The following is a 17,699-nucleotide window of genomic DNA, read 5'->3' as shown; positions in this document are numbered from 1 at the left end:
GTTGAACAAAACCCTAGCTATGGCTATTGAGAAATTTAGCTAGCACTTGGAGAAGATGGACACTTTTTGCTTTGATTTTCCCTTTTTATTCTTTTAACTGCCAAATGACCAAAATGCCCTTAGGGTCTGTTTTTCAATTTTTTCTATGCATGTCCATTTTTGTCCAAAATTATAGAAACTGGTCAAATTGCTAATTAGGACCCTATAATTCATAATCTAGAGCAATTTCATGCTTAAAGCTTCTAGAATGCAAGTTTTCCATTTTATTCAATTTGGTCCCTAAAATTCAATTAGACATTTTATGCGTAGAATTTCTTCATGAAACTTTCACATAAGCATGCATTCATATTATATACCTCATAAATATCATTAAATAATTATTTCTATCTCGAATTTGTGGTCTTAAAACCACTATTTTGACTAGGCCTTAATTCGGGATGTCACAAAGTTGGCATGCATGCAAAGTGATAATTTAGGGCATGTTTTGACATGAAAATTTAGTCAAGTATGTCTGGTTGAATTATGACCATTTGAACATAATTTGATATGTATATATGTTGGTATTTGAAATCATTTGGAAATGGGTAGAATGGTGACATTTAAATGGTTTTGATGTATGTAATATGTGGTCCTAATCGAAACGTCATTTTTATATGTTTTGATATGGAAACTAGTTAATGGTTAAATTGTAATGCCCTAAATCCTAAGTAATTATTTCTGTATGGTTGTGACACACAACTGTGTATCTGTTTCAATGGTTAAGTGTTTTGGGAAGTGTTTGAGAAGTCTTGGGTTCAAGCCTTGGCTTGTGCAACAATTTTGTTTATGTATGAATAAACCTTGTCTCTAGTCAGTAGGCTTCTAAATACATGTGTTTATAACATGACAGAATGGGCCTACTGGTCTAGGGGATAAATAGCATGTGCTAGTTACTTGAGGTCTAAAGATCGAATCCCGGTAGGAGCAGTGGAGTGTTTTATTTTGCTGTTGTGCCGTGTAAGTGGTTGAATTTCGGTAGAACTTTGTGCGGCGGTTGGAGTGTTTAAGGGGTGTGGGGGATTGTGTAGCCGAATTCTAGGAGGATATTATGGAGAAAATTATGGAAAGTGAAGGGAGAGGGAGTAGTGTGCCAATTTTGAACTGTGGCACTCTAGACTTTTGGCTTTGGTAAGTCTGAGTACTTTTTTCGGGTTTTGTGAACATTTTGGTTCTTTTTCTTTTGTTCTCTGGAAACCGATTAGTGTTAGGGAGTTTCGGGTTAGCATTCTTCTCTGCAATTTTGGTTTGAGTGATTATTCCCTCTCTTCTTGGCGCTGAACATATCAAAAGACCATTCGGGTATCTGCTTTTCTATTTTTGCAACCTTATTCTCCCTTTTCGTTCATTTGCTGAATGCTCTTTGTCTCTCTCTCTCTCAAACTTTGGCCGATTACTCCTTATTCCATTCTCTTTTAATTCTTCCCGTTTTATTCACCTTTCTGATTGACTTATTTACTTATTGCTTCTTGTTCTCTTTCCCTATCTTCATCTTAGTTTTTTCTAGCCAAATACTTCTTTCTCTTCTCCCATTATTCCTTCAACTTTTACCAAGTGTCCCTTGCATTGTTAAACTGAATACCTTCTTCTCTTTCTCTCTCTTGCTTTTGGTTTCTCTTTAAAAAGGGGGATTTCGTTTGGTGTTTCTCTATTCCTTGGCCGAATATTTGGTCTTTCTATCCTCCCTCTTCTGTCAACTTTTCTTCTCCTAGCAATTGGTTCTGTCCAACACGAGTAGCTTTTAGTTGATAAGTATTTCAGTAAGGACAAAAGTTATGTCTGAAATGTTGTAAGTAGTGCTGTTATTTATTAATCTATTAGGTTCCTAACATGTGGTCATCTCGTATTATTTTGGCAGCATGCAATAGTCTTGAACTTGGTTTACCTACAGATTTCTAAGGCTACACCGGTTGAAGTAGTGGAAGTAAGTGACAGTAACGAGTTCGTTTGGGAACTGTTTTTATATTAAGCATGAGTAACGTTGGTCATGAACTTGTCTTATGTTTTAGGTGTGAATTATTCCAGGAACGTTCGTACCAAGAATTCTATCAGGTGTGTACAAACACATTTGTGACTATAGAAATCGGCAAAAGCCGAAATAAGTGGACGTTGATGCTATATGGACATGCGCTCATTCATGTGGTAGTCTGTATGCCTAAACATGGGCATATAATCGTTGAGGCTGACCATAAGCGATTTCATGGGCCAAGGCTGTTTTGGGCCATTTTTGGCAAAATTGAGTTGTGTAGGCCACATGGACGTGGGCCCCTCACAGGTAAACCACACGGACGTGTGGAGAATTTTGGGCCAGATTGTGTATCCACACGGCCAAAGGCCATCTATAGGCTTTGTGGGTCACACGGGCGTGTGGGCCCACATGGGCCATAAAATGGACAATGGGCCCATTTTCACTGTTTGACTGTTAAGGTTGCAGGGGTCGCCCGAGACGACTGTGGACCAACTGTTGGGTCGATAAGTGTACCTAGACCCCCTAATTGATAAAATGATTGAAATGTCCCTACATGGTAAAATGACTAGTATGCCCCTGTGAGATGTATCATTATGATTGAGCATGCCATTATATATATTGATCTCACGTATGATATTATGACATGATGCCTGTTATGTTGCATGGTGTTGGGATTTATTATGATTGGAGGAAGTGTACTGTACTGACAGCTCTGTTGCAGATACTGCTTAATGCCGCAATCGGTACTACATAGAGTGTAGGGATGGGTGTGTTGATTTTATCCCCACATGGAGTGTAGGATTGGACGGAGAGGGAGTGTAGAGGATGGTTGGGTAGGACTTATTGATGGCATATCTGTAATGTACTATTATTGAGATGGGCTCAAGCCCACATTGATACTGATACTGTAATGGGCTAAGGCCCTGACTGAAACTAAACCATGACTGAATTGGACTTAGGCCGAAACTGTTTATGCTCATTATTTGGTGTTGATATGGGATTACACACTGAGTTTCCATAGCTCACCCATCTGTTTATCTATACAGGTAATCCCCAGGCATAGGCAGGTCAGTGCTGCGAGTGACACAGAGGTGGCCACACAACTACACGGACTTTCTTATTGGGTGTAAATTATAATAGTTTTATTTTGGGTAATTTTTAGCCTTTAATATTTGGGGTTTTATTTATTTTTATTTATTTTTTCTAGTAGTAGGACGCGGATTTTCAAAAAGCCAAATGTTTTCCAAAACACCACGTTCACGCGACATGTTTTAAAAGCTTTCGCAAGAAATAATGTTTTTAAAATTAGTAACAATTTAATATGATTATCTTTTGACAAACGACTTGGATTTTGAAAATGAGTAAACGTATCTTAAGATCACATAAAGAGGTTAAATAAAGAATAGGTTTTTCAACGAGATTATACTTTGCGAAAAATACTTCAATGTGACATCGCCATATTTGGCCATAACGTCTAGGCCGGGTTTGGGGTGTTACATTTTGTGGCATCAGAGCCGGGTCGCAAAACTCAACTGTGGATTTTGGTTGTTTCTAAAACTTGGAATTTCCAAAAAGAAATGTTTTAAATGATTTGGAAGTATTTTAAAAAGTTTTTACTGAATCTGTGGTACACCGAGTCTCTGACGCCGATTCTGTAAGAATTATGAAACTATTGATTGTTTAAATTGAAATATTAAGACTACTATAGGTAGTAGACTGTACTGAAATACTCTATTTAGGGTAAACTAAAATTGTAGTAAGGCTATCGATCTTCGAAAATAAACTCTAAATTACTAATACTGTTTTTCATAAAATATCCATTAATAAACACTGAAACTGTAAACTGATTGATAAATCGTAATTTATACATATTTTTACCCCATGCTTAACGCATTTTATGGATGATTTTCCAGTAGAATTGGTGAATTCAACGCTCCTAATGCTTTAATTTCATGTCTTATACTTAGGAGAGCATAGGAGAGCAAAAGAAACGAGAAACGGGCCAAAAAATGAGAAAATGGGCCAAAGTACGAAATCAACATGGCCTGGACCTCCTCACACGGGCAGACTATACGGCCATGTCAATTTGGCAGGCTCGAGCAAGCCTGAAGTAATCACACACGGGCGTGTCACACGGGCATGTCCCTATCGAGCCCAGGTTGAGTCCAATTCGGAAAAAAGGCTAATTTTGAGGGCTATTAGGCATTCCAAAGCCTATAAATACACCCTAGAGGAGGAAAAAATGAGGACACATAGAATAGGGAGTAAGGAATTACTCCAAGGAAGTTGGTTGATCCATTTCAGCAGTCGGATTCATCATCAAGACTGAAGATCTCTCCTCAATTTCCCTAAACCCTAAACCCTAGACCTAAATCTTAAAACCCTTAAACCCTAAACCCTTTGTATTCTTTATTATTCCGAGATGTTTTCTTATTTAGTTATGAACTAAAACCCCTAAATATCTAAGGGGAATGAAACCTAAGACGAATCTTGTTATTATTTTCTGAATTGTATGACAAATATTTAACTTGTTCTTAATTATATGTTCTTAGTTCTTGTTTTGATATCCCATGATACTGATTCAAGATAAGCTCTTATTCAGAGGAGGAATAGACCCTGTTTAAGAGTACATTTGTCATAATTAAGCGGAGTTGATTGCGCACCTAGACATAGGGTGACAAGATTTTGCCGAATTAGGATGAACCTAATAAGGGGATCCATAGACCGAGTTAATGCAACCTAGGGTTTTAATTAGAAAAAGGTCTCAGTTATTCAATCTAGGGATTAGACGTTATTAGTCTTGAATAGGGATAATAATATAACTTAGGGATCTCTACAGAACAAGTTAAATAAACAAATCGTCCAATTCGGAGCCAGAATAACAGGTATAGTCTAGGTGGATTTTTCCTTAGGTATTGTCTTCATTCAATTGATTTTCCCAAAATAAATTCCCCAATTCCATTCTCTATGAATTCTTAGTTTAGATAATTAATTAGTTAAAGCAAAACCTCTTTACTCTTAGGCTAGATAATAAATAGACAGTCATTACTAGCACTTTTAGTTCCATTGATAATTAATTAGTTCGACAATCCGATCTTGCTAAAACTATACTACTGTTCGAAAGGTACACTTTCCTACATCGCGATAATAGTTAGTTTCAAGAACGATTAATTATAAATATTTAAAACCTATCACGAAATCACGCGATCAAGTTTTTAGCACCGTTTCCGGGGAACTTTAGCCATTTATTTTTCTTGCAATTTAATTTAATTTTATTATTATTATTTATTAATTTACTTTTTCTTTCTCTTGGCAGGTTTTTATAGTTTATGACTAGAAGAAACCTGTCAGGTCCACTACTTTTTTACGAAGAAATTGATCGCACAATTCGTAGACACCAAAGAGAAATAAGGCGAAGCTTAAGATACATAGAGAACAAGCAAGAGAACGATACTCAACCCCCAACCGAATAGATGGCTGAAAACCAAGACAATCAGCTACCTCCTGCAATTGCGGTTAATCAAAATCCTACTCCACGCACTATGTATGATTATGCTAAACCTTCTTTAATAGGAACTGAATCGAGCATAGTTAGACTTGCTATAGCTGCAAATACTTTTGAACTGAAACCTAACACAATTCAAATGATACAATAGTTTGTTCAGTTTGATGGTTTGCAGGATGAAGATCCCAACGCTTACTTAGCAAACTTTTTGGAACTATGCGATACATTTAAAATCAATGGTGTTTCTGATGATGTCATACATCTTCGATTGTTTCCATTTTCGCTGAGGAACAAGGCTAAATAGTGGTTGAACTCGTTACCACGAGGGTCAATCACTACTTGGGAACAAATGACCAAAAAATTTTTACTAAAATATTTTCGTCGGCTAAAACGGCTAAATTATGTAATGATATCTCTTCGTTTGTATAGATGGACTTAGAAACTCTTTACGATGCATAGGAGAGATACAAGGACTTACTGAGAAGGTGCCCTCACCATGGGTTACCGCTTTGGCTTCAGGTTCAAACGTTCCATAATGGCCTGAATCCTTCGACTCTACAAATGGTTGACGCAGCTACTGGCGGAACCATCAACAATAAAACACCTGAAGATGCCTATGAGTTTATAGAGGAGATGTCATTGAATAACTTTTAGTAGCAAGTCATGAGAACTAAGCCAACTAAAATAGCAGGCGTTTATAACATCGATTCGGTTACTATGCTGTCAAACAAGGTAGAACTTCTAAATAAAAAGATTGATGGTTTACTTGGTTCTACTCAGGTACATCCAGTAATGATGTGCGAGATGAATGGAGGAGGAGCATGCACAGAGTATCAACCCTTCAACCCTAGCATCAAGGAGGAACAAGTCCAATTTATGGGTAAGAATAACTCTCGATCCCAAAATAACCCATATAGTAACACTTATAATACAGGTTGGAGGAACCATCCCAATTTTTTGTGGGGTGGTCAAGGACATCAAAGACTACAACATCCTCAGGGTTTTCAACAACCACCCTATCAACAGGAAAAGAAGCCGAACCTTGAAGAGATGCTCTCAAAGTTTATCTCGGTGTCAGAAACCAGCTTCTAGAACACCGAGACAACACTTAAAAATCAACAAGCGTCAATCCAAGGGCTCGAAACTCAGATAGGCCAACTTTCTAAACTAATCTTCAAACGACCACAAGGTTGCTTGCCAAGCAATACTAAACCCAACCCAAGGGAACAACTCAACACAATTAATATTCAATATGACGAAGGAGTCGTTGAGCCTGAGCCAGAACCAAGGCAAGGCACCGTGGTAAGCAAAGGCCAAGGTGAGGTAGGTCATAATACAAACCAATCAGTGAATATCAAATATAAACCTCGTGTGCCATACCCCAACAAGACAAGGAAAGACCATTGAGATGAACAATTTGGTAAATTCCTTAAACTCTTAAAAAAATTACACATTAACTTACCGTTTATTAATGCTCTATCGCAGATGCCAAACGTAATGAAATTTTTAAAGGAGCTTTTAGCAAATAAGCGGAAGTTAGACGAGGCATCACATGTGGAGCTAACGTAGCTTGCACAACTATTCTCCAAAATAAACTACCCAACAAACTAAAAGATCCAGGGAGTTTTACGATTCCTTGCTTAATTGGTAGTTTAGATTTTAATAATGCATTAGCTGATTTAGGGGCTAGTATCAACGTCATGCCATACAAAATGTTTAAGCAACTAGGTCTCGGGAAACCTAAACAGACTAGGATGAGCATTCAATTAGCAGATAAAACTATAAGATTCCCTAGGGGTATTATTGAAAATGTGCTAGTTAAAATCGATAAATTTATATTTCCAATTGACATCATTGTTCTAGACATGGAGGAGGATAACAACACTCCCTTAATTATAGGAAGGCCCTTTTTAGCAACTGCTCAAACAATTATTGATGTTGGCATAGGTGAACTCATACTCCGTGTGGGAAACGAAACAATCACCCTTAAAGCTCGTAATTCTGGCAACATATCAGAAATTGAAGGTGATCGTCTAAACCATTTTATTAAAACTGACAATCTAGTACAACCTACTTTGCAGGAAATGAGTCTGAAGAAAGCACATGAGTTATTCTCAAGCAGTAGCAGAGGACCAATTCATGAAGATCGATGGCTTCAAATTGAGGAACTTGATGAATGGCAGACGTACAAACCGAGAACACCTAACAAACTAAATCTACGACAGAACGAGCTCAATACCTTTCCAAATCAACTTAAGATTGGAGATAGAGTCTTATTAGATGTCGTAGATCCCCACATTGTCGCTACCACACCGAATGAAGAATCCCTCTTATGGTACTCATCATTTTCCCATTCGGTACGGTCGAGGTGAGTCATCCCAAGTTCAGCACTTTTAAGGTAAACAACACCCGTTTAAAACCTTATTTTGATGAGATTGATAACAAGAATGAGGAGTATAAACTCCTCAAACCACCATGATCATTCAACAGAGAGTTAAGTCAAGCTTAGACTATAAATAAGCGCTTCTCGGGAGGCAACCCGAGCACTAACTGTATTAACTTCTTTAAAATTTAGTCTTCAACACCTAACTTACTAACGGAGCTTTTGAATATAGGTTTTCCACAGAGACACGGCCAAGCACACGGGCATGCTTAGGACCGTGTGAAAACAGGGCAAAGATTTCCCCAAACACGGGCTACGATAAAATGCCACGGCCGTGCGACATGGCCGTCGTCGAGCCTGCCAAAAGAATACGAGCGTGTGACACTCTCGTGTGAAAGAACCATGGGCGAACCTGTTAAAACAGCACGGGTGTGCGACACGCCCGTGTCTAGCACCCATGGTCTAACCTGTTAGATTGACACGGGCGTGGGTCTACATACACGGGCGTGGGAGAAGCGAACAACGCCAGACACGGCTGTGCAACACGGTCGTGTGCACCCGCACGCCCAAGGAACACGGGCGTGTACTAAATGTCAGATGCGACCAAATTCAAAATTCGCGAATCACACGGGCTAAAATTGGGGAACACGGGCATGTTACCTGGCCGTGCGCCCCAAAATTTATAAAAATCCTGCACTATTCATTGTCTTCCCCACCCAAAAACCCTAACCCTAGTCGCTGCAAGTCCACACGACCTCCCCGCCACGCCTGTGCGCCGCATCAAACTTTATTTTTGCCGCTCATTCTCCCTTTTCTAGCGTTTTTTTACTTTTTTCCCTTTAATTGCACTCATTTTTCATGTTAGTTATCATAGTACTATGCATTTTTTATGATTATTTTCATCTTTCTATCACTCACATTTTATTCATAGAACAAGCTATTATCCTCTTCATGTTCAAATTCTTTTTATTTATATGATTAATCTGCTTTATTTGATTAGTTAGAAGTAAATATTCATGATTAGAACAATAGACATACTCATGCCTTTAGTGTTTGCATTTTTCATCCATCACACATGTTGCATTCCATGAAATTCGTTGCCATTTTTACGCCATACAATTGATTGCTTTGATTAACTTGTTAGTATTAGTAGTTACTGAAATTATGATTGTTATTTACAATTTGTCTTCATTTTACTTTCATCATTCCTCAAGATGAATTAATGGTTTTGATTGCAGGTACCATGTCACATTCACGAGGAAAGAAAACTGCCGTACCTGCTTCCAAGAAACGGAAGGGAGCGCCATCTTCCACGGGTCCAACCGCAAAAATTCATCACCCTCTCTTGCAGTTCCCCCGTAGGCCCCAGGAAGAACTTTTCCAAATACTTCGGGCTCGACCTTTAATTACGGGCCGCTGCATTGACTGGGCTGCCGTAGAATAAGTTCAGTTGGCTGATGCGATTTGGGCCCTCCTAACCACTGATCCTTGGAAGCTGTTCTTTGTGATCATCGAGCCAACATAGCTCGAGCTCATGATGGAACTATGCTCAACGTTCCATCTTCAGACCATAATGACGAACTATGATGATCCGGCACAGTCCAATTTCACCTAGGCCGATTAATCCGCCAGCTAAGCATCCCAGAGTTTGGTGCTTCACTAGGCTTATATATAGAGGAGTTCAAGGAGGAGAATGAACTACATGCTCTCACTCGCCAAATACACTTCTCTCCCTCGAAGTGCTAGCGCACTTTGGCCCCTGGCGTAGCCTCCTACAATCCTAGTCGCTCCAAGGCATCAGTTCTTCCACCATCCCTGAGGTACCCACACGCCATTTTGGCTCACACAATTACAGGAATGTGAGAGAGCACTGGCGTCGTCAACACTCATGACGCCTACTTCTTATGGTGTATGTCGCACGGGCACGTCATCGACCTTGCCTATTTCATCGCCCTCGCGATTCAGCACTAGATGAAGCAGCATAGGAAGGGGGTCATCTCCATCGGCCCCTACGTGACTCGGTTGGCTCGATACTTTGGGCTCCTTGACACCGCGGCCCAAGAATCATCCTTGACCCTCATTGGCCAGATGTTTCCACAAGGCATCTCGAGCATGCTTAGTATGAGGATGATCGAAAAGTATCGAGGAACCTACACTCCTCAATATCGTCTTGCCCAATCTATCGAGGAGGAGGCCTACGAGGACATTTCTGATGATGTTCCTCCACAGCACGAGGACCCACCGACTCAGCCACCACCACCCTCTCATCCAGTTCATATGGCGGCTTCATATGCTAACATCTCTGAGCGCCTCACTCGATTCGAGTAGTAATGTTTTCAAGGATTTGAAAAAATTGATGCTACTTTACAACAGATTTGCTAGCACCTCCACACCTCATCGTCAGCCCCACGTCGTGAACCGTTCAGCGATGAAGATTTTTAAAAAGATTTATTTATTATTTTATGTTTTTAACTTTTCTTAAAATTAGTTTTTATTTTTATTATATTTTAGAATTTTATTTTTAATTACCAATTTCGGTTATTTCTTTATGAGTAATTATTCTTCATAATATCCCCTAAAAAGTTCCTGATTTTATCACTGTTATATAGAGTTCTTAAGCTCATCATCGCCATAGGAACTAAAAACTCCACCGGGAAAGGTTCTCCACGATTGCCATGTCCTGATCGACCACGACCATATCTACCACTAGATATAATATTATTTTGGCGTAGGACTTATGGACTAATGAACCTATACCGCTGCCGGAGCATCCTCCTCCACTCTCGCACCGATTTCTCTTCAAAACTCCAGTCCTAGGAATTCATCATACAGTAAGTTTCACTTCTCTCCCTTTCTTATTTTTATATTCTAATATCTATCTTTGTACATTGAGGACAATGTACATCTTAAGTGCGGGGGGTATTTATTTCATTATCAGAAAAATCCTTGAATGACTGCCTTATTCTCTTGAAAAGCTCTCATATCATATTTTGGATAAATTTTGATTGATTTATGATTTTGATTGATATATCTTGAATTAAAAATAGGCATTTATACAGTGATTGTTTAAACCATAAGACATTAGAAAATCAAGCATGATAAGTTGATTTTGAGGGATTTAAAATTTTAGGTTGTTTCCCCAAAGTTTAGGTATTACTTCGAGTTGGAAATCACAAGTTTTAAACATAAAAAATCCATAATCTTTGTGAGATTTTTGAGCCTTTCGAGCATCTATTAATTCTTTCATGCTCACTTTTATTATTGCTTTGAGTGCGTCAGTATTCAATTGTTATTCTAGAACTTACTTGATTATGCATGTCAAGATCACACTATTTGATTTGATATGTCAAAATGAGAAAGGAACTTAGGATTAACCCACTCATGCCATGAAAATTCTGCCTCCATGATTAACCCCTAGTAAACCCCCTTGAGCCTAACAAACCATTTCTTGTATTACCCTTAATATTAACCCTTAACCCATTTTTTGTTGAAAACTCCTCAATTATTTTTGATCCCTATTTTTGTCGAGATTTGAGTTGAATAAATTTCTTAGCTATGTCTTGTTCTTAATAGTTAGTCTATGTTATTTAACTTGTTCTAAAAAAAATGTGTATACATCTTAATAGTAGTAATCTTCTAAGCTAAAGAAGTTAAATTCCATTTTCTGAAAAAAGCTCTGTTGTATGCAAGTGATGATTAAATCTTTTTCTAGTTAAGTAATTTTTCAACTCAATCTCGATTCTAACCCTTTCTTTCAGCTTATGACCACACCCCTTAACCAAGCCTCATTACAACCCTCTAAAGACCTTTTGATTAATGTATCATCTTAAATTATAGTGGTGGAGATTTGATTTTCATGCAAACCCATGGTAATGATTTTTCATTATTGACTATTTAGTGCTTCATTTATTGTCCTTAAACACCTCGAGTGATTTGAGTGAATCTTTAGTGAGGATGTGAAACTCTGTGATATTCTGAATCAACGGTGATTACTTAGATGAGGGGAGAGACCTATGTTTGCATGATTAAATACTCAACTTGGGATGTTTGAAAATTTTATGTTCTTTTAGTTGAATTCTCAATGTATGATTACCTATAGATTGTTTTGAGATACTATCGATAGAAATTATAAGTTGAGAAGAATTTATTTTGATTAGGAATTGAGAATTTTGCTTGAGGACAAGCAAATGCTTAAGTGTGGAGGTATTTGATAAACCGTAATTTATACATATTTTTACCCCATGCTTAACGCATTTTACGGATGATTTTCCATTAGAATTGGTGAATTCGATGCTCCTAATGCTTTAATTTCATGTTTTATACTTAAGAGAGCATAGGAGAGCAAAAGGAACGAGAAACGGGCCAAAAACGGAGAAAATTGGCCAAAGTACGAAATGAATACGGCCTGGACCTCCTCACACGAGCAGACCACATGGCCACATCAATTTGGCAGGCTCGAGCATGGCCTGAAGTAATTGCACACGGGCATGTCCCTGTGAGCCCAAGTTGAGTCCAATTTGAAAAAGGCTAATTTTGAGGGCTCTTAGGCATTCCAAAGCCTATAAATACACCTTAGAGGAGGAAGAAAAGAAGAAACACAAAATAGAGAGTAAGGAATTACTCCAAGGAAGCCGATTAATCCATCTCAAAAGCTGGATTCATTATCAAGACTGAAGATCTCTCCTCAATTTCCCTTTAAGGTGTTTTGGGTTTTCTTTATGTTTTGTATTCTTTATTATTCTGAGATGTTTTTTTATTTAGTTATGAACTAAAACCCCTAAATACCTAAGGAGAATGAAACCTGAGATGAATCTTGGTATTGTTTTCTGAATTGTATGGTAAATATTTAACTTGTTCTTAATTATGTGTTCTTAATTCTTTTTTTGATATCCCAGGATACTGATTCAAGATAAGCTCTTATTCAGAGAAGGAATAGACCTTGTCTAAGAGTACATTTTTCATAATTAAGCAGAGTTGATTACGCACCTAGACATAGGGTGACAAGATTTTGCCGGATTAGGGTGAAACCTAATAAGGGGATCCATAGATCGAGTTAATGCAACTCTAGGGTGTTAATTAGAGAAAGGTCTCAATTATTCAATCTTGGGATTAGACGTTATTAGTCTTGAATAGGGATAATAACATAACTTAGGGATCTCTACAGAACAAGTTAAATGAATAAATCATTCGATTCGGAGCCAGAATAACAAGTACAGTCTAGGTGGATTTTTCCTTAGGTATTGTCTTCATTCAATCGATTTTCCCAAAAGTAATTCCCGAATTCCATTCTCTGTGAATTCTTAGTTTAGATAATTAATTAGTTAAAACAAAACCTCTTTACTCCTAGGCTAGGTAATAAAAAGACAGTCATTACTAGAACTTTTAGTTCCTTTGGGTTTGACAATCCAGTCTTTCTAAAACTATACTACTATTTGATAGGTACACTTGCCTACATCCCGATAATAGTTAGTTTCAAGAACGATTAATTATAAATATTTAAAACTTATCACGAAATCACGCTATCACTGATGTATAAATTGTTAACACAAATAAAGCGTAAATCGATAATGAGCACCAAAGGCTCTCGTGGAAGGGGTACAAGAGGCTGCGGCGGAGGCCGCGGAGGTGCTCGGGCTGGGTCTTCGTCATTTGGCCACATGCCTAATGTTGAGGCTAGGAAGGCACTAACTTCATCGGGGACTGAGACTGGGTCTCATGATCGTGCGGCTGGGGACGATGCACTATCCCAAGCTATGTTACGAATTCTGGAACGGGTCGCTAGACCTAATACTGGTACTGTTGGCTTTGGGTCGGTTACAGAATGACTCCGGTCTAATGGGGCTGAGATTTTTAGGGGTATTGCTTGAGTAGCCCCTAATGTGGATGAATATTGGATTGAGGTTACAGAGAGGGTCATGGATGATCTCGACTGCACCCCTGAGCAGAAACTAAAGGGCGCAGTGTCACTACTGTGAGATGAGGCTTACCAGTGGTGGCTTTGTGACAGCCCTAAAGTGACCCTAGTCGGAAAGCGGTTTCGGGACCGCTAAACCGAGTCACCAAATTATTTGAATATGATATTTATTGTCTAAAATAAATGTGTGAAAATTTTAAGCTTCGACTTAGTAAATTGCATGTGAATTTAGTCAATAGGACTTATGTGTGACATTTTTGAAATGTGATAGATCAAAACATAAGGACCTATTAGTGCATGTTGAAAAAGGGGGGACTTGCATGTCAATTTCCCCCCCCCCATCTAGTAGTGGCCGGCCATGACATTAGGATGGACAAAGGGTGATGGGCAAAACATGTCATAGACATGTTGTGTTGGTGCATCATGGGAGGAAACAATAAAATAAAATAAGGAGTATGGGTAATAAAATAATAATGGAAAGGTAAATGATGATGAAAAAAAATTGTCTCATCCATGTTTCCCCCCCCCCATTGCCGTGAATTGAAGAAAGAAAACAAAAAAAAAGTGTTCATTCTTGAACATCTTTGGCCGAATAGAGGAAAGAAAGGAAGGGGAAGAGCTTGAGAAAATCGGCTATGGTGGTTTGCTAGACTAAGGTATGTTTGATGTTGTCCTTGAGATTCATGCATGTTTTTAGTTGTTAGTTTGAGTTCTACCTAGCCCATGGTTTAAATCTTTGCTATGAGATGGAGATGATATTCGGCCATGGGTGTTGTCTTCTTGGTTGATGTTTGATGTTGTGGTGATGAGGCATGAAGATGAGTTAAGTTTCGGCTAAGGTGGATTTGTGTTGATGTCATTTGCATGCTAAGTGTAAAGCTTTGTAATGATACATGTAATGGTGATTGATGACTCTTGGATTTTCTTTTTGGCATTTTTGAGTTAGACATTAAGTTCTTTGTGTAACCCATGACCAAAATTGAATGGTATGGTGTCTTGATGCATTCGGCCATGGTAGAAAATAGATGTGAAATGGTAGTAAGGTGAAGTGCAAAATGTTAGTATTTTATTACTAGTGTATATATGCGTATTAGCCGAGTTTTGAACTTGAAACAAGATGATATATAATCAATACAAGTGACCATACTTGTAGGAAGTATTAAGCATATAATCAGCCTCAACATAGACATGCATATTCGGCCATAGGAAGAAGATTGGTGTTGCATGTATTCGGTTAGAGGCAAGCATATTGATGCTTTTATCTTGGCTTAGACAATCGGCTAAAAGGAAGTGTGGGTTAATATGTTGAGTTGATTCATGATTTCATATGTATGTGACTTTAATGTCTAATGTATATATATATGGGCTAAGTATCTTGAGTTCCTCTTTTCGATGCTCAAATGATTAAATCAATTTATTTGTTAAATTAAGCCCAAGAGCAAAGAGGATCAAAGTCGGATAGGGGAAAAGAGAAAGTAGACGAATAGCCGTGGATATCTAGTCGTCAACCGCTTCCGAGGTAAGTTTTAAGTGATTAAACGTTGAGTAAATTCAATCATAATAGGACATAATGAGTTGATTTAATAAGATATGATGTGGCCATGATATGTCTTAAACTCAAATGGTAAGTTCATATGTGTTTGGACTTGGAAAGTTAAGAGCAAATTGTAATAATTTGCTTTGGACAGCAGCAGTAACGTGATTTTAGAAAATCACTATAAATTGTTGGTGTGGAATTATAGGCTGAATAAAATATGTAATCAAGGCTTAATTAGTCTAGTTTCTTATAAAAGAGACCTTGTGAGCAAACAAATTTCCTATAAAGAGATATTTAAAGTTGTGTGAGATGGTGTCAGAATGACTCCGAAATCCCCTGTTCTGTTTTTAGAAAATCATTATAAATTGTAAAAAAATGGTTATAAGATAAAATTTATATGCTTAGACTCCTTAATGAGTCTAGTTTCAAATGAAATCAAATACAACACATTTTGAATTCTGTAAAATGAGAAATCTGATTCGTAGTGAAGAGTTGTCAGATTAGTCAAACAGTGAAACAGGGGAAAATTTAAGAAAAATTTGGTATTGATTGGCCAAACCTAAAATTCTGAAAATTTTATGGATGGAAGATATACGAGTCGATATTCAGGGAAAATTAACGGCAAGTGATTTGGAGTTTTGTAGCTCCAATTATAAATAATTTAGTGACTACTGCTCAGGAAAACAGCTCGTAGTGAATATGTGATTTTGTTGTAAACATGGATAAAACTTGTTTTAGTTACTCATAAGCTATTGATTAAACCCATACGTGAATTCTAAATCGTGATATTGTAAAACGATACATGAGTGTTAGATGGATCTTTGATATTAAAATTTGTGAAATTGTAAGTTTATGAGTATTCGAATATGAAATGATAGTATGGCGTTAAATTGAATTATTCATTGGGAAATGATTAATGTAGATTCGGCCAAGACAAAGTGTATACATGATAGTATATGTGATATGTGAAGTATATTTGGATAATTGTGATGTGAATGTATATATATGCGATAAGGCCTAATGGCCGATGTGATGAATGTGAAAGTGTATATATGTGATAAGACCGAATGGCCAATGTGATGAATGTTAAAGTGTATATATATGTGATAAGGCCTAATGGCCGATGTGATGAATGTGAAAGTGTATATATGTGATAAGGCCTAATGGCCGATGTGATGAATGTGAAAGTGTATATATGTGATAAGGCCTAATGGCCGATGTGATGAATGTGAAAGTGTATATATGTGATAAGGCCGAATGGCCAATGTGATGAGTGTGAAAGTGTATATATATGTGATAAGGCCTAATGGCCGATGTGATGAATGTGAAAGTGTATATATATGTGATAAGGCCTAATGGCCGATGTGATGAATGTGAAAGTGTATATATGTGATAAGGCCTAATAGCCGATGTGATGAATGTGAAAGTGTATATATGTGATAAGGCCTAATAGCCGATGTGATGAATGTGAAAGTGTATATATATGTGATAAGGCCTAATGGCCGAAGTGATGAATGTGAAAGTGTATATTTTTTATAAGGCCTAATAGCCGATGTGATGAATGTGAAAGTGTATATATGTGATAAGGCCTAATAGCCGATGTGATGAATGTGAAAGTGTATATATGTGATAAGGCCTAATAGCCGATGTGATGAATGTGAAAGTGTATATATGTGATGAATGTGAAAGTGTATATATGTGACAGGGCCGAGTGGCCAACGTGATGGATGTGAAAGTGTATAAATGTGATAAGTCCCGAAGGGCAATTGTGTCAGTACTATATCCGGGTTAAAACCCCGCAGGCTTTATGCGAGAGTATTATCCTGATTAATGTCCGTAGGCTTCGTGCTCGTACTATATCCGAGCTTTAAAGACCCGACGGCTAAATGCTAGGATTCAAGTAAGACTTTGATATTGAGTATCTGCATTAAGTTACCATCAAATAAGTATTATGTATTGAAGATGTTCAGGTACGTATTACTTACTCATCGGTGGAGTGATTTCGAGGTGAATTATCAGTATCAAAGAGGTAGGTAAATGTGATTAATATTATAACTCCAAATGTGAGAATGTGCTTTGGAAATATTTGACCATCTAGGTCATTATTATTCGAAAGTATATATGTGGCAGCCAAGTGTTGCGTTTAATGATATTATAGATCGAGATGAAGCTCTAGATTAACTTCATCGAACAGTTGAAATGAATGACCAATAATAGTGATTGAGAACACTTTGTCTTGCTTAAAACTTACTAAGCATTAAATGCTTACTCCGTTCTTTGAATCTCTGTTTTATAGATTTTGGTTCGTCAGATATCGGACTCGGGATTATTGAAGTCGAAGTCGCCCACACTATC

At 37.7% G+C, this 17,699-nt stretch overlaps 1 non-coding gene across 1 annotated transcript; it reads right to left on the bottom strand.

Moving 5' to 3' along the window:
* Nucleotides 1-5,906: 5,906 nt before the first annotated feature.
* On the bottom strand, nt 5,907-6,013 carry LOC121230069 (small nucleolar RNA R71). The gene has a single exon (XR_005928021.1). It is a non-coding gene; the product is annotated as a small nucleolar RNA R71 (small nucleolar RNA).
* Nucleotides 6,014-17,699: the final 11,686 nt, after the last annotated feature.

The sequence above is a fragment of the Gossypium hirsutum genome, chromosome A05, assembly GCF_007990345.1.
Source record: "Gossypium hirsutum isolate 1008001.06 chromosome A05, Gossypium_hirsutum_v2.1, whole genome shotgun sequence".
Taxonomy (NCBI): domain Eukaryota; kingdom Viridiplantae; phylum Streptophyta; class Magnoliopsida; order Malvales; family Malvaceae; genus Gossypium; species Gossypium hirsutum.
Note: the sequence above shows the minus strand (reverse complement) of the source record. Positions and strands in the feature narration are given on the sequence as shown.